This window comes from Pleurodeles waltl, chromosome 9 (genome assembly GCF_031143425.1).
Source record: "Pleurodeles waltl isolate 20211129_DDA chromosome 9, aPleWal1.hap1.20221129, whole genome shotgun sequence".
Classification (NCBI taxonomy): domain Eukaryota; kingdom Metazoa; phylum Chordata; class Amphibia; order Caudata; family Salamandridae; genus Pleurodeles; species Pleurodeles waltl.
The window spans coordinates 871,064,884-871,090,381 of record NC_090448.1 but is presented as its reverse complement, the minus strand read 5'-3'; the positions used below and the strand labels follow the sequence as shown (position 1 = coordinate 871,090,381).

The window sequence follows — 25,498 nt, the reverse complement described above, 5'->3', positions numbered from 1 at the left end:
TGGAAGGCATAGTAAGGCTTGACTTCTTGGATATTTCAATTAGGGATGTACTAGGACACTCTGATGTGGAACTCTGTTGTCAAACTTTATCAGTTTTTCAAGTATAACAATAATCAACAATAAGCACATCAAGTGACACCAACAATATGCTAATGAGAGGCTAAAGCATCCGTACAGGTTCGACAGTGGAAGGGTGTCATGGTAAACAAGCTTATCTGAACACATTACATGTTTGCCGATTGAAAAACAATTAACAATTACACTTGGAAACCCCTGTACCCCGCACCTCCAACAAAAACCCTATAACCAGGTCCAGGTGTGCAAGGGTGATACAGATAGTAAAACCAAGTAATGTAGGATTTCAAAAGTATTGAAGGAGTTGAGTCTCATGCCCCAGAGAAGGTGGCAATGCAGGCTAGTGGGGAGCTATTCACCAATGTTTAAAACTGGAAAAGATGGAGTGCTTGTGTACGTGTAGGGCATGCAAATAGGGGGAGCCCCTTTGATAAGAATTCCACGAATGGGCCCCAGGTGTATTCAAATGTGTATATTTATCTAGCATAATATCTGTCATTCTTTCCATGGTGACGGCCTGCCACAGTCGAGCATGCCATTGTGTTAGTGATGGGGAGTATTTTTTCTTCCAGGCCAACGCTATGGCAAGCTTATCTGCACCTAGGCACACCCAGAGTATCGCCCAATCTCCTGATGTTCGGTGTTTAAGCGAGGCATTTCCCAGGCACAGTAAAATATTTACGATTTGAGCTAGAGTTTCCATCCAAAAGGGGCAAATAGTCAGGCAGTCCCATCAGATTTCTCTGAAATCTCTTTAAAAAAACCACACCCTCTTCAGAGGGTGCAGAAATGTGTTTTTTTTTATTTGGTCACATACAGGTACCAGTCAAAATACAGTTTTAAATGTGCCGCTCTCATGTGGACATAATGGTTAAACCTGACAATATCACTCTTTGATGTGCACCATTTCTCTATCAGACTCGAGCTATCTAGAGTGTGTTCCCACAAAGCCATGTGTCGAGGTTGGAGGGGGAGCTGTGGAGAGGAGGCGGGCGTATAAAAAGGAGTAACATCCTTTGGAGCCCTCAAAGAATTTTAACGAACAACTCGAGTAGGGTGAAATCTGTTGTAGCAGCCATCCTGAACTCTGGGTGTAATACCCAGGGTTTCAACTGGGTGTAGTGGAACGGTTCAGAGTCTGGGAGGTTAAAATCCTGTTAGCAATTTTCAAAAATGAGGATGTTCCACCTATAAAATAGATCAGAGATAGTAAGGCAGCCCCCAGCTTGCCAGCAATCAAAGGGCCCCCGATGCATAGCAGGATGGAATGCTGGGTTATAGTGAATTGGGGTGAAGGGGGAGGAAAAGGTCGTCAGCCCATCTGTTCTGGTCACTGCATTCCAGATTTGAAGGGTTGTTCTAACTGGGGTACTGATATAAGCATTGGGCAGGAGCTGTGCCTTTGGTTTCTAGAGAAGATCCCAAATGTATCTGCCAACCAGCGCCCTGTCCCCGCGTCTTTGGGTATTCTCAATAATTTGTAGGGCAGGCATGCTCTGCAGCCTTGCAAAATGAAGGGAAGAAAGAGGGAGTAGAGAGTAGGTAAAAAAGTGTGGTCAAGTTCAATGGAAAGACATTGAAACAGGTAGAGCAATTTAGGTAAGACAGTCATTTTAATGGTTTGGATACAGCCCAGCCAAGAAATATACAAGATAGCCCAGCATTTGAGATCCAATTTCAACCGTTGCTATAGGGGAGGGTACTTAACTCGGTATAAGTCCACTATTCGAGGAGTGATCCTAATACCCAGGTAGGTAATATGTTTTTAGCCCATATAAATGGGATAGCTAGTGCCAGCGCCTCTATATCTAGTGTAGGTAATGTCAAATTGAGTAGGAAGAGTTTGTGAAGATTATATTGGAAACCTGCCACCTCTTCATATTTGCGGAGTTCGAGTTGAAGGGTAGCCAGTGAAGTGTTGGGAGTGGTGAGTGACAGTAAGACGTCATCCGCAAAAAGGGAATTTTGTGCTCTGTTGATCCAAATAGAATACCTTGGATGGTGGATGTCGCTTGTAGTTTAGCTGCCAGCAGTTCAATGCTTAAGGTAAACAATAGTGAGGAGAGGGGGTAACCTTGCCTTCTCCCTTTCCCCAACTGTAAATAAAGGGAGCTCACCTTATTAACCAGAACTCGGGATTGTGGCTCGGCACAGACAGTTTGCACCATCACTATAAAATTGTCACAGAAGCCAAAATGTCACAAGTGTGGAAGAGGAAGTGCCAATCCACCCAGTCAAAAACGTTTTTGACGTCAAGCGCCAATAGGACTGCTGGTACGGACTTCTTGGTAGCTTTTTCAACCAAGTGGATCACCCTTCATAGGGTGTCATGTTTCTGTCTCCCTATGATAAACCCGGAATGGCCTGGGTGTGTCAAGTCAGGCATAATATCTTTGAGTCGGGTTGCCAGAATTTTTGTGTATATATTTTGGCATCAAGGTTAAGAAGAGCTATGGGTCTATAGGCTTGAGGGTCCTTCCCTGGTTTCAGCATGACTGTGATTAAGGCATCACTCATGGATGGATTAACTGCCTTGGTTTTGCCCATGTACTTAAACAGAGCTGTCAGATGGGGTATTAGGTCAGAGCTCAAAGGGCCATATTTATACTTTTTGACGCAAAACTGCGCTAACGCAGTTTTGCGTCCAAAAAATTAGCGCCGGCTAACGCCATTCTGAAGCGCCATGCGGGAACCGTATTTATTCAATGACGTTAGCCGGCGTTAGCCGCCGGCGCTGCCTGGTGTGCGTGGAAAAAAACAACGTACACCAGGCAGTGCCGGCGTAGGGGGATATGGAGCTTGGGCGCCAAAAAATGGGGCAAGTCAGGCTGAGGCAAATTTTTCGCCTCAACCCGATTTGCGCCATTTTTTTCGACTCCCAACCCCCATAGAAATGACTCCTGTCTTAGCAAAGACAGGAGTCATGCCACTTTGCCCAATGGCCATGCCCAGGGGACTTCTGTCCCCTGGGCATGGTCATTGGGCATAGTGGCATGTAGGGGGGCACAAATCAGGCCCCCCTATGCCACAAAAAAAAAAGAAAAAAAACACTTACCTGAACTTACCTTAATGTCCCTGGGATGGGTCCCTCCAGCCTTGGGTGTCCTCCTGGGGTGGGCAAGGGTGACAGGGGGTGTCCCTGGGGGCATGGGAGGGCACCTCTGGGCTCCTTCAGAGCCCACAGGTCCCTTAACGCCTGCCTTTTCCAGGCGCTAAAAAACGGCGCAAAAGCGGCCGTACGTCATTTTTTTGACCCGCCCACTCCCGGGCGTGAATTTTGCCCGGGAGTGTAAATACGACGCACATGCCTCGGAGTCAATTTTTTAGACGGGAACGCCTACCTTGCATCTCATTAACGCAAAGTAGGTGTCCACGCTAAAAAATGACGCAAACTCCATGGACTTTGGCGCTAGACGCGTCTAACGCCAAAGTATAAATATGGAGTTAGTTTTGCGTCGGAATTGCGTAAAAAAAACCGACGTAATTCCGGCGCAAACAGAGTATAAATATGCCCCAAAGTTTTATAGAATTGGGCTGTAAAGCCATCAAGCCCAGGGGATTTGTGAAGTTTTAACATAGAGATTGTGGCTCGGACCTCCACATCTTGTCTGGCTCTCCTAAGGCAACATTTTGATCATCTGCCACTTAGGGCAAAATTACTTCATCTAAGTAGTTTAATTGAATGGTATCATCAGTGTGGTTGGCAGTGTAGAGTTGCTTATAAAATTTGCCAAAAACCTTGGCCTTCTAATTATCGGAAAGAGCCATGGAGCCATCTGCTCGAGTAATATTCCCTATGTATTCTTTTTCATGTTTGATCCTAAGTTGCCTAGCCTAGTGAGTGCCCACTTTGTTGCCGTGTTCATAAGTTGTATGTTTTAGACGTAACATGGTAAATTCGGCTTTATTGGTGTAGACTGCATTAAGCTGGACTTTTTCAGCCGTTCTAAGTTCATCTTCTAAGATAAGTCTATCAGTTGCTCTTTGTTGTTCAATGTGGACTAGAGGGCTACACATTTGCTGCCCACTACCGCCATAAAGGCATCCTAAGTGTTGGAGAAGTTGGTATTATGAGGATATTTCAGGTGGGAAAAAAGTCCCCGAAGATGTGTTTCCTGCAGGGCTACTACACCATGGCTCAGGTCAAGTATACTTTTCCAAAGCTTATGGCATTTGGCCGGCGAGTTAAGGCCTTTGACATTTCACATAAGTGTGGTGATTACCATAGAATCCCACCAGGAGAAAACTGCAGGCTGTTACCACCCCCACCATGCAAGCACCACAAAATAGATCTAGCCACCTCATGTAAGGAATAATATCTCGATTTTGTATTTTTTAAACCCCCCTGACTGCCTTGTATGTTTCCTCCCACACACCTGAAAGAAAAAAAAGAAGGGTTAAATGTGCAACAGTAAAAAAGAGGGGAACAAACCCCAACCATGAATAACAGTCCTATGGGAGATAGCATAAGGGTGTATAAGTCAAGAACTGCTAATGGGGTTTAAAGGTACCAGTTAGGTATTCTGACATCATTTGAGAGTAGTGTCCAGAATGAGAGCTTGTTTCAGGTCACAGCATAGGAATAATCTCTCTGGCAACAGTAGGCACCCAAAACAGATTGACCAGTTTAACATCAGTAGTCTACTAAGTATGCGGCAGTCATTGATTCTTAGGATTCTTCAGGTGTTGCTGTGTGTGCCATTTCCCCTTCCCGTTAGTGCAAAGCTGCAGCCTCTAAAAGTTCTGTAAAATGATGGGGTTTGTTTTGGAAATCAAATGCAAGGCAAAAAGGATACTCCTTCCTTTACTTGATGTGATCGAGACGGAGCTTGTCTGTTACAGGGCGGAATTGAAGTTAACAAGCCAGTGGGCTAAGGGCTATATCTTGGAAAAAAAGAGCAGGTCGTCCCTTGAAAAGAAATGTCATATTTCCCATATCTGCTTTGTAACTGCACAAATTGCGAAAGCAATGCCCCCCTTGTGGAACATTTTATGAAACAAAAAAACACTGTAATACCGTCTTTCGTTGTTTTTTTCTGGAGAAAATAACATGTAGTAGAAGGGGCAGTAATGTAGATGAAAAGAGAAAAACTTAAAGAACAGTAGATTATATCTAAATTTAACACAGTGAGACAAGGGCTTAATAGTAGAGAGAATTAGGACCAATTGGCTGCATGATGTTTTTAATAACAAGATGAGGCTAATGGACCTTAATTACCCTGAGGGGATTGGTGAGGGGCAGTGGAAGCATTAGAGCCGGCATGAGGCATATTGACTAGGGAATCCCCTAGGTTTGGGAATAGAATACACACAGTTGTTGAATGATATGATATTAAATACCTCCAAGCAGGGACACGTTTTTTCTTTTAGCCTGTTTAATATATGTATAGTTAGAACCTTTAGAGTAGGGGTATACCTTTTTTCTAATCATGTATTGAATGTATGATTGATGGTGTAGAAGGAAAATGTATGTGAAACAACATACTCCACCATGGAGGCTATGTAGCCCCGGTTAGCTATTATAATCTAGATACACACGATCCTTGGGTTTAATGTTGCAAACATAGGGAACGATTTAGGAAAAATCATGGGAGGCAGAGAGAGATTCTGCCATTGAAAGTTTGAAATCCTGTTTACTTCACGATGCATAATTTGAAGCAGTCGTTAAGAAGCACAGTCCAAGATGGTGACCACGCACACTTAGTTGCTAAGTGAAACATGTGGTTCTTGCACGTGAGGAGAACAGATTTCAAAATAGTATTCAAATGTAGGAGTTGTAGTAGTGAACAGGTTTCATTGCATGTACGCGCACCAAGATCTGTGAAAAGAAGCACTAGGAAGGTAAGATATCCCATAGTGCGGTTGCCAGGAAAGTTATCTGTTATGATGCATGGTTGGGAAAATTTGATTGAGGGTGTAGAAAGTTTTGGATCCTTAATAGGCAAATACTAGCAAAGCTGCAACCCACCGTTGAAGGGGGGACCATCATTTGTAGAAACTGGTATGGGCTTTTCGCAGGCCAGGACCTGCAGCAAACCCATCTGTAACCACCCAACCCTGCGCCACTTACAATGAGAAATGTTCTGACAAATAGAAAAAAAGTGTATTTGACAAGTAAAAATATTGAGATCACCTTTATGTATGTACCTTACACTTTTGAAGTTGAAAAGAATTTAAAGCTGAGAAATGACAACTGACACACCTAGACTGGAACCCTCAACCACTAGAGCACAGATGATTCCTTACTGTGCACTGTCCAGACATCCCTATAACATTCAAACCAAAAATAGTGATGGTGAAAAAGACGTAAATGTTCAATCACTAGGAATGTTTAACATTCAAAAACGAGTAAATAAATAGACACACTGCCAGGAGATACCAGGATTTGAACCATCAACCTACCAAGTGACAGTACAAGAGACTTACCAGAAGACAAAACATGAGTATGTTCTGCTGTGCTTAAAATCCTAACTATAACATCTGTAAGGAAATGCCTCCTTGGCATGGTTACCCCCTGACTTTTTGCCTTTGCTGATGCTATGTTTTGAATTGAAAGTGTGCTGAGGCCTGCTAACCAGGCCCCAGCACCAGTGTTCTTTCCCTAACCTGTACTTTTGATTTCACAATTGGCACACCCTGGCATCCAGGTAAGTCCCTTGTAACTGGTACCCCTGGTACCAAGGGCCCTGATGCCAGGGAAGGTCTCTAAGGGCTGCAGCATATCTTATGCCACCCTGGGGACCCCTCACTCAGTACAGACACACTGCTTGTCAGCTTGTGTGTGCTGGTGAGAACAAAAACGAGTAAGTCAACATGGCACTCCCCTCAGGGTACCATGCCAACCTCACACTGCCTATGCAGCATAGATAAGTCACCCCTCTAGTAGGCCTTACAGCCCTAAGGCAGGGTGCACTGTACCATAGGTGAGGGCACCAGTACATGAGTACTGTGCCCTACAGTGTCTAAGCCAAACCTTAGACATTGGAAGTTCAGGGTAGCCATAAGAGTATATGGTCTGGGAGTCTGTCAAACACGGACTCCACAGCACCATAATGGCTACACTGATAACTGGAAAGTTTGGTATCAAACTTCTCAGCACAATAAATGCACACTGATGCCAGTGTACATTTTCTTGTGAAATACACCCCAGAGGGCACCTTAGAGGTGCCCCCTGAAACCTTAACCGACTATCTGTGTAGGCTGACTGGTTCCAGCAGCCTGCCACAACCGAGACATGTTGCTGGCCCCATGGGGAGAGTGCCTTTGTCACTCTGAGGCCAGTAACAAAGCCTGCACTGGGTGGAGATGCTAACACCTCCCCCAGGCAGGAGCTGTCACACCTGGCGGTGAGCCTCAAAGGCTCACCCCTTTGTGCCAGCACCGCAGGACACTCCAGCTAGTGGAGTTGCCCGCCCCCTCCGGCCACGGCCCCCACTTTTGGCGGCAAGGCCGGAGGAAATAATGAGAATAACAAGGAGGAGTCACTGGCCAGTCAGGACAGCCCCTAAGGTGTCCTGAGCTGAAGTGACTCTAACTTTTATAAACACGCCCTTAAATTTAGTATTTAAGGGCTTCCCTGAACCTAAGAATTTAGATTCCTGAAACTACAAGAAGAAGAAGACTGCTGAGCTGAAAAACCCCTGCAGAGGAAGAACAGAAGACACCAACTGCTTTGGCCCCAGTCCTACCGGCCTGTCTCCTGCCTTCCAAAGAAACCTGCTCCAGCGACGCTTTCCAAGGGACCAGCGACCTCTGAATCCTCTGAGGACTGCCCTGCTTTAAGAAAGACAAGAAACTCCCGAGGACAGCGGCACTGCTCCAAAAGAACTGCAACTTTGTTTCAAGGAGCAGATTTAAAGACCCCTGCAACTCCCCGCAAGAAGCGTGAGACTTGCAACACTGCACCCGGCGACCCCGACTCGACTGGTGGAGAACCAACACCTCAGGGAGGACCCTCCGACTACTCCGAGACCGTGAGTAACCAAAGTTGTCCCCCCTGAGCCCCCACAGCGACGCCTGCAGAGGGAATCCCGAGGCTCCCCCTGACCGCGACTGCCTGAACTCCATTTCCCGACGGCTGGAAAGCCCCCAGCACCGAAAGGAACGGAACTCCGGTGCAGGAGTGACCCCCAGGAGGCCCTCTCCCTTGCCCAGGTGGTGGCTACCCCGAGGAGCCCCCCCCTTGCCTGCCTGCGACGCTGAAGAGATCCCTTGATCTCTCATTGATTTACATTGAAAACCCGACGCTTGTTTCTACACTGCACCCGGCCGCCCCAGTGCCGCTGAGGGTGTACTGTTTGTGTGAACTTGTGTCCCCCCCGGTGCCCTACAAAACCCCCCTGGTCTGCCCTCCGAAGACGCGGGTACTTACCTGCTGGCAGACCGGAACCGGGGCACCCCCTTCTCTCCATTGCAGCCTATGCGTTTTGGGCACCTCTTTGACCTCTGCACCTGAACGGCCCTGAGCTGCTGGTGTGGTAACTTTGGGGTTGCTCTGAACCCCCAACGGTGGGCTACCTTGGACCCAAACCTGAGACTTGTAAGTGATTTACTTACCTGACAAAACTAACAAAAACTTACCTCCCCCAGGAACTGTGAAAATTGCACTGTGTCCACTTTTAAAACAGCTTATTGTGTTTTATGTAAAAACTATACATGCTAATGTAATGATTCAAAGTTCCTAAAGTACTTACCTGCAATACCTTTCAAATGAGATATTACATCTAGAATCTGAACCTGTGGTTCTTAAAATAAACTAAGAAAATATATTTTTCTATAACAAAACCTATTGGCTGGATTTGTCTCTGAGTGTGTGTTCCTCATTTATTGCCTGTGTGTACGTACAACAAATGCTTAACACTACTCCTTTGATAAGCCTACTGCTCGACCACACTACCACAAAATAGAGCATTGGTATTATCTCTTTTTGCCACTATCTTGCCTCTAAGGGGAACCCTTGGACTCTGTGCATACTATTCCTTACTTTGAAATAGTGCATACAGAGCCAACTTCCTACAACATCCGTAGTACACATCTTGCTTTTGTGCCGTTTTGAGGTTATTCTATGGAGAGACCATTGCTATTGTTATTGCAATGGTCTCTCCATAAAATGACTTCAAAGCAGCACATAGGCAAGATGTTTTCACACAGGAAAGGACCATAGTGGGAGCCTGAGGGTCCCTGCTGTCCTAGCAGGCTCCCTGTTCGCCCCAGGCCCCGGCATAGATGATAGTTGATTGCCTCAGGGGGTGGTGGTTCCCAGAGCACGGGGCCTTGTGGCCCCAGCATACTGTACTACATAGCTCCAGTGTGGAAGAGACTTCCGGGGCCCAGGGGGATCCACAGGACCCCCATTATTATATATATAATTAATAAGCCCCAGAAAGTTGGGGGTCCCCAGGGTGCGGGGGCCACACACACCCTGATTATTTTTAGGATATAGCCCGGGGAGGTGGTGGTCTCCGGGGCTTCTCTAAACCCTAGGAGGGGGGGCCGAGTGTGTCCCCTCCTATTTTGCCCCCAATGCCCCTGGGACCTGGCCCACCTGGAGGTACAAATAAAAGTATACTGGGAGACTGCGCTTCCTTTTTTAAATAAAAAAAGAAAATGGTGAAATTTGCGAACGATCTCGAGTTTGATAAAGATTATTTTTTTTATGTTTTTAAGTCCTGGGGATCCCTGGGAGACCCCTGCACCAAGGCTAGGGGGTAGGGTAACAGAAACCTTTCCTCTTTTCATTTTTATTCACTTTTTATTAGACTCGGCCAAAGCCGAGTCTCAAAATGGCTGCCGACTCTCTTGAAGTGTTGGCAGCCAATCAAATCTCTGCACAGGATTGGCACTATTCATTAATTTGTTGCAAATCTGGATATACAAATTTGGATTTTCTTTCATTTCCTTTTCAGTTCTCCTAAACTACCCAATGGATTTACACCAAATAAAAAAAAGACTCATCTGGGGTCCAACAGCTACCTTTCTGCCAAATTTGGTGTAATTCCATCCTGCGGTTGGGGCAGCAGGCATGTCTAAATAGTTTATGGGAATTAACATGGGAAATGCCAATTTTTTGACCCTCCCTTTTTCTCGACCCCCGCTTGATGGATCACCCCAGAACTTTCCATGCACGGCAAGATTCTAGAGAACACTTTTTTTTAAAATGTTGTGAAGATTTGTCAAACTGTGCCAAAGATAGGTTATATATATATATATGTATATATATATATATATAGAGAGAGAGAGAGAGAGACTGAGAGAGAGAGAGAGAGAGCTTGACACTTTTCAATTAATTTTTGTGGTTGCCAAAAACCCGGAATTTAAAATTATTAACCATAGAGAGATACAGGATTACTTCCTTCTGGGTTCAAAATATTAAGATGTGGATTCCGAATAGGAAATGCAGAAATCAGAAGAGGGCGAGTGAAAAATTCAATGCTTGTTAGTTGGTTGTGTAAAAAAAGGGCAGAATGTAAAAAGTGATATACATAAGCCTGGCATTAGGCGAGATGGGAGCAGAAAGTGGATCAGTCAATTGTTTGCATGCATAGAGGCAATATGATCAGTGTAGGTGATATGAAGTGATGTTGCTGTATGAGGAGACATGTTAGTAAAGAATTATGGATGTTTCGAACATGATTATGAGGAAATTTTGGTTTTGGGTACCACTTGTGTGGAGACCTTTGAAAATGTAATGTACATGTGATTAATGTAAAGTTTTGTAGTAATGATGGTTATATATTTTTATACAGGTTCTTAATGTGTTTTAATGTGGGTACTAGTGGGAGATAATGTTCAGAGTTATGTCCTGAAGAAGGTGTTCAATATCCATATACTCCACCGAAATGCGGAGACATACTCTGTGAACTAAATCTGTTGAACATTTTGATGAACATTGTGATGCAATAGATGATTACTTGGAGACATCATATATCTTGGACAATGATTTATACATATATATTTTCAACAATTGTGTTTTGTAAATATTTTTTGTTTATGCGCCGTATGGGTTCATAATTTTTTTAATTGAATCCACGACAAGTCACGGAAGTTGTCAGATGATTAATGCTATATTATCATTCATCTGTGATTAACCGGATGTGCTTTTAGCAAATATGATATTAAAGCTCTTTGTAACTGGTCAACACCAGCAATGGGCTACAATTTACTCAACTCAGAAGTAACATTAAAAAAATGTTAAATAAAGAGGCTGGCATTAATTTACAGGTTAAATGAAGTTTTAAAAAAGGATGTAACAAGGTTGTCCAGTGCCTCTTAACTTTAGGAACAATTTCATTTTTATAGACATCTTGCAGCAACATTTTAAAAATATTATGTCTCTTCAGAATTCAAAAAGTGCATTTTATTAACATGCAGAACTGTTTCACCTTAGTAAATCAGATTATATCAGCACATTGAGAAGGTTTTTTTTTAAGTGATAATTTTTTTAATATGAAACCATTCCTTCTGCCTACTCCCCCCACCACCCTAGCAAAAATGGAAATAGTAAACTAAGATGCAAGTTAGTTGTTATGTGACCCTTTGGGTGGGCTTGGCTCGTATTATACATGAACAACAATATAGTTTATTAAACCAAACACAGGACAGGAGAAAGTTTCGTACAGTACATCGCCCATCCTTAAGTCCTGTATTTCAAGTCCTCTTACATGAGATAATGAAGGGAAAGTGGAATAAAACAACAGCCTAGGATCACACAGTTTGGTAAAGTGGGGAAGCAGGGATTAATCCCAGGTTTTTTGGTTTCACATTGTGCAGTTCAACCACTTGATAAATATGCTTTGTTTCCCTAAGCCCACCTTGCCTCCAGCACACCCCAATCCAATCACACACCACCACCCCAACGACCACCTCCCTATAGGCCTCAATACGGCCCTCGGTCACATAACAGACAAAAAGTTTGGCCCCTTGGAAAATCTTTACAAGTACCCATGGTCTTAAAGGTGCTCCTTCCGCTTGGGCGTGCTCTCTTCATGCTTTGCTTTCTTTTTCTGCTGTATGAATTATTTATTTAAATTATAGGAGAAATCTAAAATAAAAAACTGTGGGTCCAGCTGTTAAAACGATACTTTAGGTTAGAAAACATTATGCTGCGTATTTTACTGTTTGATTTTTTTTAAACTGAACCTTCAAATTGTTTTTCTGAAGATTCTGGAGTTGAAGTAAAAGGTTGTGCTCCTAATCCAAAATGGCCGACGATGCTTCATGATTCCAAGGCTCACTTTTCAGCCACTCAAGCAAATTCCCCATGCATCCACTTTCTATTTCAATGCTTGTAACAGGAAGACTGCTAAGACTCGCTTCTTATTCACAGGGGGCGTCATGGCAACCAACCACGCCAAGCCGGAGAACACTGACCAATCACAGATACTTGAGCCCTGTAACTCTAAACTGCCCTTCATTTTCTGCTGGTGATTGGTTAATCTTCCTATGACGTACCAGATAGGGTTTCTCCGGTCTCCACCTCCTAGTCTTGTTTCCAGCACCAAATCCACCTGATCTTGTCTGGAAAGAGGAACCCCGACCCCCTGTACCCATCTTCGCCAATGGCCTCATCAGACAGCCAAGTAGACCAGCAGGGCAACAGCGCTGGAAGACTTTAAGGGCCCAGGCACGGACAGCGCCTAGTGACGTCACGAGCGGTTGCCCGGGCAACGGACATGGTGGCGTCCCTGAACCATTCTTATGCACACGCTGGTGAGAAAAGTCAAAAGCGAAGCGGAACCGTGACACACAGTTTCTTTCCCTGGGGTTGGAAGGGATGGGGATGGGGGAGGCAATCCTGTGTAAGTCGGAGCACAATAAATTCCAGTTGAAATTTACAATGCTACCACTCACGAGAACAATTTTGTGGGTGTATGCGAAGGAAGAATATGGGACATTGGTCCGACCAATTGAAGAGATACGTCATATTTGTGAGCTAAGAATGAATGTAAGCAAAGTAGCAACAAAACAAATATTTCGGTATGCGGTGGTCCTTGTAAACCAAAACGTTAATTGGAAATAACAGTTTAACCACTATGTAGAGCAAGCAGCAGCTGAAAGGTGACCTGCTACAGTGCCATAAGGCCTCTTACTGTGCACCAACCCGGTTGGCAGTGTATCTAGTAACCTTTTTATCGGTTCGAGCTAGAAACATTTTTTAGTGAGATCTGCAGTTTCTGCAGAAGTCGATGGACTCGTGCGGCAGTTATATAAATATGCAGAAGATGTCAGAATCACATATTTCCAGTGGACCTAATGGTAGTTGCTAGGGAATCATATGGGCCAATGTGCACGGTCACAAGGACAGCAACTGACCAGGAGTGGGAGTATCTGATCAGGTTTCCAGTCATGGGTTTTCGCGTAGTAAGCCAATGAACACAATATCTAGATAAACATTTCAGAGCCCGATTACGAGTGCCTCCTGAACTTCTTATCCTATCACAGAAGTGATGCAATGTTTATCACACCCATCGATTACCAGATGAAATAAAGGCTGCACCCTCCATTAATTTTAGACAAGTCAAACAAACCATAAGTAGAGAAATATGCAGATGTTGGTGCATTAAGAAATCTGCAAATTGTCCCTCATTTTCAGATTAAAACTCAAAATAATACACTAATTATAGCAGCTGATAAATGCTACACACCTCAATGTGAGATTTTATTGGGTCCAGTAGGAGATGTGGCCTCGAGGTCTAAACACATTATCCCTCTGGCCATCGTTATCCATGCATAACACAAGCATCCTTTCCTATGCAGACAGCATACAACTCATACTCTCTTAGACAAGACCCCCAAACATAAAAAATAAGTTCACCTCCTCTTTGACCTAAGTTGCTAACTGGATGAAAGTCAACTATCTCAAGCTGAAGACTGACAAGAGAGATGTAGAAATCTTCAAAAAGAATGTCTTACAGTGATACACCCACTGGTGGCCAGACTAACAGACTCACACCCAGCATCTACACCAGGAACCTAAGAATATTTATCAACAGCAATTTGGTCATGCCCGCACAAGTCAATTCCATCACTGCATCCTTCTTTCACACCCTGAAGATGCTAAGGAATAGCTTCAAATGGCTTCTAAGCAACACTAGCATATTTGTTACGGATTCCTTAGTCACCAGCAAATTAGACTATGGGAACACGGTTCTATGCCAGGTTCACCTAGCAGCTCAGTAGAAGACTAAAAACCTTCCAGAACTTGGCAGCCAGACCTATCCTTAACCTCCCACACAGAACTCACATCACACTGCACCTAAGGGGTACCTGATTCTGATACACAAACATACTCAATTCAAACTCCTAGTACACACGTTCAAGACGCCACACAACTCAGGCCCCACCTACCTGAATTGTTAGATCTTCTACAACCACACAGAGTCCTCTGCTCCACAGGACTCCTACACATCCTACACATACAGAGAACCAGATCAAGAGGGCTAGAGTTATTTTACAGTGTTCTTATAGCGCAGAGCAACCACCTACTCACATCAGAGGCTCCTCCTCTCTTCTTGCATTCCAGAAGAAGCTGAAGGCCTGGCTTTTCAATTAACCAACATACCATAGGCATGGATAGGCACACACACACCTGCTAAGTGCTATGATACCCTAGTGTGTGATAGCGTGCTTTACAAATTCAGATAACCTAACAAATTCCAGAGCTGCCAAACTGGAAATTGAGGAATCAGGTTTGAGTCTCAGCATCAGCCCAACATCCTTTGGCTTTAGGCAAATCACATCCTATCCTGTACCTAAAAAACAGAAAAACAAGCATTGACCAATCCAGTTTGCCTTGCCTGAGGAGACTAATGACTTTGTCAATGTTTTTAACCATGTTGCAGTGTCCACGCAGTGCAGCATAGTTAAAAGTAAAAAATTGCCTTGACGAGGCCGCGTCATAGAACCTACTTTTTCTGCTGGCAGGTGTGTGGGGCGGAAGGTGTCTACACCCTCTGTGCTGCAGGTCCCCCTCTCTCTGAGATGTCTCCTGCTCCACCCTTTCACCTCCAATTTAATGGAGAAAAAAGGCAATACAATGCGGCCAGTGCTACCCATGTTATAGCACTTTTTAAAACTTTCAACCATGCTGCATAGCAGCCCCACTGTTTACAACATGGCTGAAAACATTGACAAAACCAATATTTCATGTAGGCGAGAACTATTGGCTTTGCCAACAATATTTTTTTCCCAGCAACTTTTATCCACTGAATAATGCCCTTAGGTCACAAATAATATACATTGGTCTTTACGCCAAATTAAACAAATTCAAGTAACTGGCAAGTAAAGGAATAAATCACTTGGCATGACCGTTCTCCTGACTTTCCATTGTTGAAATGTAGAAGTCATTTGGCCAGAATTTCACCATGTGATGAAGTAGGGAAGCTGTAAATGGAACTATGTTCTGCTCAACTTGGCCATTGTGTACAAATCAGAGTCTATCCCTTCAACACAGATCAAAATGTTAATGTCTGGTGCTTCTGCACTGCAGTAAAGGAATCCACTCCTTATAATCAGCCATGCTCAAACCCCGAAGAAAGAATACAAGTTTTGAAGGAGTCCCCAGAAGCTAGCATTTTGTCACACAGGCTACAGGGACAGTTACATTTTATGCACAACAGTCAGTGAAAACAGAAACAAAAGAATCCCTCTGAGGGCAGGATGGCACACAGTTTGGAGCGTACAGATGTCTTCCACTGTACCCTCCTGCCAGCTGGCCACATCATACCGCTTTCTTTTTTACATTTTCAACTGTGCTGCAAGATCTATTGGCGTTGCCAGTGTTTTTTCAAGCTGTGAACACACAATAAAGCTAGATGTTTTGTTGAAATCTAAACTTTAAGCAATGGGACAGAGTGGGTGGGAATGTCAAGTGACCACACGTAGTGGAACAGGAATGGTGGGAGGGGGCAAGCAACATTGTAAGACACAGCAAAAAACAATGCAGTAAGGACAAGGCAAACAACAACGGAGGGTGGGACTTGAGGTACAGGGCATGCAACACTGCAGAAGAGGCAAAGAAAAGGAAAAAAAGAAGCTCTGAAAGTGAGAGCAGTAGAATGACTCTTGGCAAGGAAGCAGTACCTGGGCCATGCTCCAGGTGAGGGACAAACACTAAAAAAAAAAATGCAGGCAAAACGTGACAACCAAAGAGAAGCAAATGGAGTGAGAGTGAGGATGAATCCAATCAATGGTCAGCAATGGGCTGTCTCTCAAGCAATAGAGCATACTCTTACTCAGATGAGCCCTAAAAATGAATTTGACCTTGTGTAATGTAATCATGTAAAGCACTCTAAGGCCTTTGGACCAAGTTCACTCTATACAAAAATAAAATCAACCTATCAACACTGGGGCACTTGTTATCAGTTCCCATGAAAGGAAACTGTGTCCTTGATGGCATGGCATGAGGTAGCCACCTTAAATCACACTATGGGGGTTATTACAACTTTGGAGGAGGTGTTAATCCGTCCCAAAAGTGACGGTAAAGTGACGGATATACCACCAGCCGTATTACAAGTCCATTATATCCTATGGAACTCGTAATACGGCTGGTGGTATATTCGTCACATTTGGGACGAATTAACTCCTCCTCCAAAGTTGTAATAACCCCCTATATCACTTCCACGTACATACATAGATATAAATAAAGGAGGAAGACAAGGAGGTCATTGCACCCAAGGACTAGCAAGAGATGGTGACAGCTTTATTTGATCTTGGAAGCTGTGCCATATCACCTAGCATAAACAAAAGAGTCAAATGGAGCTATAAGTGTTACAATAGGTGTCAATGTTGTAATGCGTAATTAACCACTCACCCTTCAGAACCACTGAAAATATCACATGACAATGGGGAAAAATTAAGGCCACTTGGAATGCTAAGGATCCATTGATGGTGGTCATAGGCACTACTGAGGGCAATCTCAGAAACTCATGATTAGGGCAGATCATGCTCTAAGGGCCATATTTACAAACCAATTTCCCATAAACACAGAATGGATAAAACCCTTTGATACACCTGGCTCTAAGATTCTGGATCTAGGAGTGCAAGGGAGAAGAACTAGTGTGCCATGAATATGCGTTGACTGGTGGGCAAAAATTAACACAGTTGTTCAGGAGATCTATTGTTTTAAACTGTCCAATAAGTGAACACTCATACCTTTTGTGAGGTTGCTTGTAATGTACATCGATCAATCAATCAGTCATAGCATTTGTAAAGTGCTGCACTATTACCCCTAGCCCCTAAGGGGTGCTGAAGGCGCTGTGTCTCCATCGAAAAGACACGTCTTGAGTCTCCTGAAGTCCGCCAGGGAGGGAGCTGTTCGGAGTTGGAAGGGCTGGCTGTTACAGGACTTGGCTGCTGTGTAGGAGAAGGAGTGGCCTCTGCTCCAGCTGCGATGGGTGCTGATTGTGTGTGAGGTTTAGCGAGGTGGAGTGTAGTTGTCTTGCTGAGATGTAGTAGCTCAGTCGATGGTTGATGTAGGACGGCTCTAGGTTGTGGAGAGCCATGTATGCATCTGTGAGGATTTTAAATTAGCATCTATTCTGGATGGGGAGCCAGTGGGGGTTCCTGAGGTGTGGGGTGATGCTTGAGCACTTGGGGAGGTTGAGGATAAGTCTGGCTGCGGTATTCTGTAGAGTCTGGAGTCTTAAGTAGCTGGGAGCACACTCCAGCTTTAGGGAGCATTGCAATAGTCGAGGCTTCTGGTGACCAAGGCGTGCATTACTGTCTTTCTGGTGTTTGTAGGGATCCATTTGAAGATTCAGCAGAGCACACGGAGGATGTAGAAGCAGGAGGAAGCAACTAAGTTTACTTGTGAATTCATGGATAGTTGGAGGTAAAGGATGGTGCTAAGGTTTCATGTGTGGTCTGATGGAAAGGGTGTTGGTCCAGGTTCCGCTGGCCACCAGCTGTGGTCCCATATGGAGGTGTTCTTCCTGAAGATCAGGGCCTCCGTTTTGTTGGTGCTTAGTTTGAGGCAGCTTTTTTCCATCCATGGGGCTACATTGGTCATGGGTTTATAAATGTTGGCTTTGGCTTTGTGGGGTCTTCACTGAGTTAGAGGATTAGTTTAGTGTCATCGGTGTAGGAGACTACATTAAGTCCATAGGATCTGACAATGTCCATGAGGGAGGGTCATGTAGATGCTGAACAGGGTTGGGCTGAGGGAGGATCCTTGGGGTACGCCGCAGGTGATGTTCTTGGGTGTCGAAGCGAAAGGAGAATGGCAGGTGCTCTGCCTGTGGCCAGGGAGGAGAGAGGCGGCCCACTTAAGGGCGTTCTGTTGAATGCCTATGTTGTTGCGTTTGTTGAGGAGAATGTGGTGGGAGACTTTATCAAATACTGCGGAGAGGTTCAGAAGTATCAGAGCTGCCTACTCTCCTCAGTCGAGGAGGGTCCTGATGTCATCTGTGGCGAAGATCAGTGCAGTCTTGGTGCCCTGGTTGGCACGTAGTCCTGCTTGTGAGGTGTCGAGAAGGTGGATTTGTTCAAGGTAGTCTGTGAGCTGTTGGTTGATGGCTTTCTCAAGCACTTTGGCCCAGGAGGGAGAGAAGAGAGATCAACCTGTAGTTTTTGAGGTCGCTGTGGTCAGCAGAGGGTTTCTTTAGGGGGATCTAACCTCTGACTGCTTCCATTTGTCTGGGAAGGTTGCATTGGAGATGATGGTATTAAGGATGCAGGTTAGTTATGTGCTAATAGTTTTGGCTCTGAGGTTGAAAAGCCGTTGGGGGCAGGGGTCGGTGGTTGCCCGGAGTAGATGGATGACATGAAGGCTGCTGTGGTCTCTGTGGTAACCGGGTCCTAGGAGGTTATCGTGTGGCTGGTGTTTGATGCTTGAAAGATGTTGTCTAGGCTGGGGGTCAAAATGATTGTATATGGCGATGATCTTGCTGTGGAAGTAGTCTGAGGGGTCGCAGAGTTCCTGGAATGGGTGGATAGTGGTCTCTGTGGCTATCTGGTTTGAGAATTCCTTATTGATTCTGAGGAGTTCTTTCATGTGGCTAGCTGTAGTGTTGATGCGGGCAGTGATTGCTGCTCTTTTTGCTGCCTTGAGGTGGTGGTGGTGGTAGTTGTTGAGGGCTGCCTTTTAGATGGCTTTGTCAGAGGGGGTCCTTGGTTATGGTTCATTGTTTCTCATGTTAGTGGCAGTCGCTTTACCAGTGGCGGCTGAGTGTACCATCTCGCTGACATGGAGGTGTTGTTGGTTTTAGTTGGTTTCAGCTAGTTGTCTCTGTTGGACGGAGTTGATGATCCAGGTGGTGAAGTTTTGGATGGCCTGATTGAGGTCGAGGTCTGCCGTGGGCTCAGGTTGTGCGGTGCCTAGGGCCTGTGTTCATAGGGTCTAGGTTACCTTGCTCCAGCTTCGGTGGGAGGTGCTTAGGTGCTTGGAGTTGGTGTACTGGGAATTGGAGATGGTAAAGTGGACGATGACGTGGTCGGTCCAGGTGAGTTCAGTCACATGGATGAAATTGATTCTGTCACTAGAAGTGAAGATGGCGTCCAGTGTGTGTTCTGCTTTGTGCGTTGGTTTGTTGACAGGTTGGGGAGGCCAATGTTGCTGAGGTTCTCTATGAGGGAAGTGGAGTTGGTGTCGTTAAGGTGGAAATTGAGATCGCCGATTAGGACTAAGTAGAGGAAGTCAGTGGCGATGAGGGTGGTGATGGCGTTGCAGAGGTGGGGCGTGGTCCTGAGGGTCTATATGCAAGGGTGCCGCGCATCGCGATGTTGGCATTGGTCTGGAGTTAGAAGTTGAGGTGTTCCATGAGGGGCGTTTGGTCGTTGTCATTGATGGTGCGTTGGATAGTTTCTTTGAAGATGATGGTGACGCCCCCACCATGTTTGTTGGTGTGATCTCAGTGTATCATCTTGTAGCTGTCAGGGTTGGCCGTTGTGATGTTGGAGTTTGAGGTTAGCCATGTTTTAGTGATGAAGGTGACATCTGGGTCATGGGTGGTGATGGTGTCCCAGATTTCTGTGGCGTGTTTGCATAAGGAGTGGGCGTTTAGCAGGATGCACTTGAGTGGTGCTTGGTTGTTCGTAGTCTTCTGTGTGGGTGCTGTGCGGGGGTTAGTGTGCGCAGGTGGGACCACGTTGCAGGAGAAACAGCAGTGTAGGCCTGTGAAGGGTCTTTTGGTCCAGCAAGGGGAGGCTGTGAAGTAGATGTTCATGGGGTGTCTGACATTCAGGGCCTGGCGCTCCTAGGGGTGTAGCCGTGGGGTGTGGGAGGAACTGGTGTCCTGGCGCTGGGTGTGATCTAGGCACGAACGTGCACAGACGGGCTTGGCTTAGGTGCGCCAGAGGCGTGTCCACTGGGTGCATCCGCTGTGCGGCAACGCTGCGGCCTCCATTATATGTCCTGGGAGGAGGGAGGGGCCGGGGTGGGAGGCGAAGGAGGTATTGGCAGGGGCATCAGCAAATGCAATCAGGCTTAGAAAGGCGGACAGACCTGTCGCAATTAGGCTCAGGAATGCAGGCGGAGCTGTCGCAATCAGGCTCAGGAATGCGGACAGAGCTGTTGCATTCAGGCTTAGGAATGTGGATGGAACTATCAGTGGCAAACAGGGGGGCTGTGGAGCGGCTGGGGAGCTGTGACTGGCCCAATGGTGTATTATTTGGCCTGAACAATATCACTAATTCTTTTCAATCTGTTACACCCTCAGAAAGTGCTGTGAAGTAATCAGGGTCATAGTATTAATTGCTGTGTTGTTTCTTACATTGATGCTTGTCACTAGGCTTATAGTTCCTTATAACTCTTGTTAGGAATGGATGTGGCATAAAACTGCCAACTTTCAAACCTGGGGACCTACAGTTGAATCCCACCTTCAGCACTTAATATCATGTGATTCTGAGCAAATCACCTACTCTGTCTATGCTTAAAACTGTGAATGGTAAATGTGTGAAAAGTCATCTCATTGCGTAATTCCCATTTTTTGTGCACAGTGATGAAGGTCACCCAAATAATGTACCGAGCTCCATTGCTCCCAGTACATTCATACTTAACCCATTTCCACCGTCCACTCATAACTTGTTACTTTGATAGTCACTTATCTTCTTTGCCCTAACTTTATACATGGCAAAAGTTAATGAGGTACCTTATTCCTCTCTTTATGAAATGTAATGACAATTTGCATGTGGTGGAATGCAGCTTTATTCAAACTGCCCTCTGCACCGCTGTTCAATAACAAAACACAGTGCTTGATTACCTGGGTTAAAGGTTCACCTGAACATGTGAATGGTACAAATGTATTTAGTAATGTTTGATGCTGCTTGGATCTATGAAATCCATAGGTGTCCAGGACATCAATTTCACCCTAAGAGTTTACAAACACATACACTTGAATAAAACTTTAGCTGCAGTGGGAATCTCTAAAAATCTTACTTCCACCAGTTTGAAAGAAAAAATAGTCCTGAGAACCTAGGGCCAGCTGTACGAAAATGCAATTTTGCATTTCTTAAATAGTGACCTCATAGAAATTGCTATTTAAGAAATGCAAAATGCTATGTATAAAGAAACCGATTGCCTAATAGTGACTCCTAAAAAGTAGGAATCACTATTAGGAAACCGGTATTAAGAAATCCCATTGCATTTCCTAAATAATGATTTCTTATTTAGGAAATGCAAAACCAGGGATGGCAGTAGGAAAAAGGCCCCCTTGGTGCAAAAATATGGGGTGCACCTTTAGAGCACACATATGCCTAAGCGGCATGCATGTGCTCTATTGCAATGTTTTTTAAAAAGCATCTTGGGGTGCTTTTTTTAAATTGCACCTGGTTACCACCTACTTCAAGTCGGTGGTAATTGCATCTTCTAAGTGTTCAAATTGCATTTTGGAAATGCGTGGTACATCAGAATAGGAAATGCAAATAGGAAATCCCTATTTGCATTTCCTATTCTGGGAATCGCAAATTACGATTTCTACATGGTAGAAATCGCAATTTGTGAATCCTTAAAGGGCTTTGTACACTAGAAAAGCCCAGTTTGCATTTCTTAACAGCCTAAAGTACCGATTCAGACCGTTAAGAAATGCAAATAGGCTTCATACATCTGGCTCATAATTCTGTCTGTAAAGTAAAGGTGAGAGCTGGCCTTTAAAATGAACCTGGGCCATTTGCCAAGATTTCCTAGGCGTTCAAACAGCACTAAAGGACATATTGCTTGTCTGTTATTGTTTATTCAAGAATGATGAAACAACACAATCCACATCTCTATCCTTTCCAGACGTTTTTCAAAAATATATTTTTAATGGTTATGTGTAACTCATATCTTCCAGAGTCAGAGGAATGATGGATTGAACCAAATACAACCTCCACCCCAATCGTAAGAACTGTACACAACTACAGTAGACACAACATTACAGATACAGTTTTCCAGTTCATCACGGTAACAAATGCAATGGTGGGAAAATCTATTACATTAATTCATCTTCACAGGCGGGACCTAGTCCGGTCTGGATCTAGCATAATATTATCAAAGATTTCCCACCATGGTCCCAGATCCTTGCTTGGCAACCCCTTGCCTTATAAAGCGATTGTTCAGCAAGGGCACAATTGTCCATACCCCTCAACTATTCCGGGTAGGAGGGAGCCTCCACAGAACACCAATGCAGCAATGCAGTGCTATGCCCCGTTCAGCCTCTACACCCAATATCAGCTAATAATTTATGTCCCACATGGCCATCCTGTCTATGGAAGACTGAGAGCAGCCATTTTAGGATCTTTGTCCAGTGGGAAGTCAATTACCTCCTCTAGTGTATGGTAGCTATGGAATCAGTATCTCTGGATGACCATGCACTTCCAGATCACATATATGAGTGGGCACCTCTCAGTCTTGCAGTGCAGGCAGGTGGGGTCTGGGCTCTTGATGTTCCATAGTTTCTGGGTCGTGACGTAGACCCTGTGGAAATACTTAAACTGGATAAGGTACATTCGGATGGTGATCACTAGGACCCTGGCTGCCATCTGTGCCTCAGCCCATTTGCCCACTCGCAAATGTCATATGTCATGCTTTGACTTTTCCCTCAAAAAGGTTTAGGAGTCAGATATGTTTATTACCAAAGCTTTGTAAAGATGTCAGACTCCCTTATCTTTTCCATAGTGAGCTTGGACTCTAGAATGGTTGAAATCTTGGAGGGCAGGCATCCTTGATCCCAGATATCCAATTTTGTCCCAGGCCCAGAACCCATAAAGCTTAGAGATCTCTTGATGCTGTGTGTCCTCTTTTTGACGGCTTTCCATTCCAGCCCATCCATCTCAGTTCAGGGCACCTCTATTCCAGGGGGTCAGCTGTACCAAAGACATTGCCTGCAGACCTTTCGGCCCATACAATTTGGAACATAGCGCATATTTATCAAGTAAGTTGATTTCTATTGTGATTGCTATGTCCACCCTGTCTCCAAAGATCAAGACGTTAATAGGAAGCAACTTGGAGGTCTAATACTACAACTTTATGTCCACTTTGCCCAATCCACCGTCAAAAGTCAATGTTATGCATTTCTTGTGGGCCACTCTGGGAGCGCCTGTTGCCCATATGTAGTTATTTAATTAGGGTTTGGTAGTAGACAACCAACTGGGGAAAGGCATGTAAGGGTAATTTTGTAGTGTATAGTATTTGATGGAGAACTATTATTTTCAACAAGGCTCCCCTTCCTATCATATTCAGTGGAAGCTTGATCCATATGGATATGTGTCTTTCATTTTTTGGGTAATGGGACAAACATTTAAGTCCCCGCTTTCCTTCGGGTCTCTAGATATTGACAACCCAAGCTAGCGGAAACATCTCTGCATAACCTTAATATAGCATTATAGACCACTGTAGCTGGCTATACCAGTCATTAAAGGCCTGCTCCGCCATTAGAGGCCCAAGCCGAAGTCGAGGGCCTTTAACAAGGGAGCGGGACTTTAAATGTCAGTATAGCTCAGCTACGAAGGGCTATAAGGCTATTAGAACATTCTGCCACTAGAGGGCAGAATGTTCTAATAAATAAAACAAAGTCCTCACAGAGCCCGAAGGGATTAAAATCCCCTTAGGCTCCATGATGCCTTTGTTCACAGGTGTTGCTGAATGTTGACACTCTCGGCTTTTCAGCCAGTAAAAGCCCAGAGCACTCCGTTGTCCTCAATGGAGCCCCCAACATTCCAATGTTCTAATATTCAGCAACTCCCTTCCTACCTCACCAACTAACAGGACCACTGTTGACTTATTCCAGTTGACCCAGAGGCCCTGCCTCAGACTTCGAATTTGCATCAGTCTCAGTAACGTAAAGTCTGGTGTCTGCATCAATACTAGGACATCATCCACATGTAGGGAGATATGGCTGCCTCATTCACAGCCCCAACAGATGACCGCATCTGTGCATCACGCCTAATCCACTCCACCAGAGCCTTAATGGTCAGGCAAAATAAAATAGGACACAGAGGACTACCCTGTTGGGTCCCCTGAGCTATTGAGGCTTGTACCTTGGCCCAGGGTTAACACTATATTACTTCTCAGAAATAGGGTCCGAAGTCCCTTTTTCCAGCACTTGAATGGCCACTTAACTGAATCAAAGGCCTTTTCAAAGTCCTACAGTGGTAGTGCTGTTGGATACTCTAGTTGGCCAGAGTGGGCCTTCACCACCTGCAGACAGTGGATGCAGTGCCTTGTCAGGCATAAATCTGTTTTGTTGCTTATTAAAAAGAGGGCGCACACCACCATCGCCAATCTATTAACCAGGGCCTTGGCTACTATTTTGGTCTAACTTGTTTTGTTTTCATGTCTATCATTTTCAGAGAAACTTCATGCACAATATATATGTTATACCTGGTGTACCCCCTTGTACTGTATGAATTCATGTCTTCCCATACAATCCCTCAGTACTTACCCCATGAGGTTGCAACTAATAAATTACATTGTCCTCCTGAGGTCATCCTGATGCCATGCACTTTCCTACATTAAACAGTATTGGACCACCATGTTGTGCCTCTAACAAATGTTGTTCTGGCACCCAACTGTTTCCTGAATTTAACAACATTTACAAAGATGACAGTGCATTCTGTATCCTCTGTACTCTTAATGGGTAATCTTGTCATGTAGCCTTAAGTTTTTGTTTCAAGTATACACAGTCATTTTCTGTGTTCCTCATTAAAGGAGCAGATACTGGATGAGATGATCAGGTTTTCTGTGTTTATTTTTCGTGGTTTCAGGTGGAATTTTCCAACATCTGTAAATTGTGTTTTCTGAGTTTTCCCTAATGCAGTACTCATGAAAAGTGTTTATCCCAAACACTCCCCTCAAATTGTCTCTTCCACTTCATTTACTTCACTCTCAGAACCCTAGAGAACGCACATTTCAGACACTTTCATTCATTTTTATGGATAGGTCTGTTTACTACTGATTTGTCGTTTGGCCACCAGAAATCTGAAGCTGATTCTTTCAGTCCAATAGGACTGC

General features: G+C 44.6%; 1 protein-coding gene and 1 long non-coding RNA gene across 2 annotated transcripts in view; one reads left to right on the top strand and one right to left on the bottom strand.

The window, feature by feature from the left end:
• LOC138260052 (uncharacterized) overlaps nucleotides 1-25,498 on the bottom strand; it is a 163,817-nt gene that overhangs the window by 46,251 nt on the left and 92,068 nt on the right. The window lies entirely within an intron of this gene.
• FOXN3 (forkhead box N3) overlaps nucleotides 12,592-25,498 on the top strand; it is a 648,650-nt gene continuing 635,743 nt past the window's right edge. Inside the window, exon 1 of the mRNA XM_069208155.1 lies at nucleotides 12,592-12,783. The gene's annotated coding sequence lies outside the window, so the exon portion shown is untranslated. The remainder of the gene's footprint in view (nucleotides 12,784-25,498) is intronic.